Source organism: Poecilia reticulata, chromosome 20 (assembly GCF_904066995.2).
Source record: "Poecilia reticulata chromosome 20, P_reticulata-male-v2, whole genome shotgun sequence".
In the NCBI taxonomy this organism is placed as follows: domain Eukaryota; kingdom Metazoa; phylum Chordata; class Actinopteri; order Cyprinodontiformes; family Poeciliidae; genus Poecilia; species Poecilia reticulata.
Genome location: NC_088849.1, coordinates 5,436,226 through 5,437,822, shown reverse-complemented (window position 1 = coordinate 5,437,822; position 1,597 = coordinate 5,436,226). Strand labels below are relative to the sequence as shown.

The 1,597-nt window shown below is 53.4% G+C and overlaps 1 long non-coding RNA gene across 1 annotated transcript; it reads left to right on the top strand.

Annotated features, from left to right (window-relative positions):
- The first annotated feature begins 221 nt into the window (after positions 1-221).
- Positions 222-1,020, top strand: LOC145549429 (uncharacterized). The gene is made up of 2 exons (XR_014085408.1): positions 222-875; positions 949-1,020. It is a non-coding gene; the product is annotated as an uncharacterized LOC145549429 (long non-coding RNA).
- Positions 1,021-1,597: the final 577 nt, after the last annotated feature.

Sequence of the window (1,597 nt, the reverse complement as noted above, 5' to 3'; positions counted from 1 at the left end):
GTGAGCTCTTATTACCATCTACATGTCGGCTGAGCTGTAGTTCATTTTCTCCACAGCAGAACTCACATGTCGTCGTTTTCTTTAAGAGCCTCAGTTAACCCCACCCTGTGCACTAAATGCAGCCTCAGCAGGCGGCAAGAACAGAGATTCATGACTGAGAAACATTGATGGTCCTCTGCTGACCCATGTTGGTTTTACAGAAGGAGACATTTCTGTGTCAGGGTCTGTTTGTCCTCCCCTCGTCCTAGTTTCTTAGTTTGTTTTCCTTTAGTTAGTTTTATTTCCACCTGTCCCTGGAACCACCACTTCTCAAGACATCCAGCAGATGTCACCCATGCTCCACCCCTGAGAAGTGTCCTGGTTCAACCCGGACACACACCTGCAGCTGGTTAAGAGGGCGTGGACCGGCGATATAAGCAACAGCTACACTCCGTCTCACCGCCTGAGTGTTTGCCTACTACGGTAACCAGCGTTCCAGAAAGAGGCCTTCTGTGATTACTCTCGTCTAACCCTTGTTGTCTCCCTCGCCAGATTCTCCCGCCGTCTCCTAGTTGTTTCCCGGAAACCAGCTGCCCCGCGTTCGTGTAAGTCTGTCTCCCCGCTGTGGATCACCTCCCTCCTGTGTGATTTCCCGACCCTGCCGGTGTTCCCGGTCAGAGGCCACTCCCTGTGTGTGTGTGCGTTATCCCCCCTCGTCGATCCCTCTCCGGGATTTCCCCTTCGGGACGCTACGGGCCAGGAGGCCCACGCCCGAACTTCCCGGAGGACCGCCTGGACGGATCAGGCTCCAGGCCGTGCCCGACATCAGAGCTACTATCGCCCGTCAACGGACTCTTGGCTCGCGCTCCGCTTCGCCCCATATACCTCCACCCAAAGTAAGCTCACCTCAGTCATTTCCTGGAGAAACTCCGCTGAGTTCCCGCTAACCCTGCTTTCTCCCGTTGGCAGTAGAAGAACCGGTCCGCCGATTCGGCTTCGCCACCAGCTCCCTGACTCTTCAATAAACATCATTGTTTCTGACTCGCTCTGTCTGATTGTGTTCTTGCATGTGGGTTCGCAACCTTAAAGCCAACATGACAGAACACTCAGGCCAGTTCGTAACCTCAGCAGACGCAATCAGACGAGCGCTGTCCGAACAACACGCGCTAGTCCAGTCACATGACTCCGCATTACGGGAGTTAGCTAGTCGTCAAGCCGAGACTAACGATAAACTAACAGAATTAACCACTTTCCTACGGAATTCAGTTCAGCAGGCTCCCAGCTCTCAACCTTCCCCGACTGAGGCTCCGGATCCACCATCCCGCTCCATGTTTTCGGACGTCCGACCCTCAGCGCCAGAGAAATTTTCAGGTGACGTCAGGAAGGTCAAGGGGTTTATTCTCCAATGCAATATCATCTTTAATCATTCACCGCGGAGTTTTTGCATGACAGTGCTAAGATTTCCTACGTGTTATCCCTGTTGACGGGTCGAGCCCTAGAGTGGGCCGAAGCCCGGTTTTCTTCAGCCTCTGACTATGGGTGTACCTTCCCCGAGTTTTTGAAGGAGTTACAGCAGGTGTTTTGTCAAGAGGCTGAAAAGACTTCAGCCTCCCGTGAA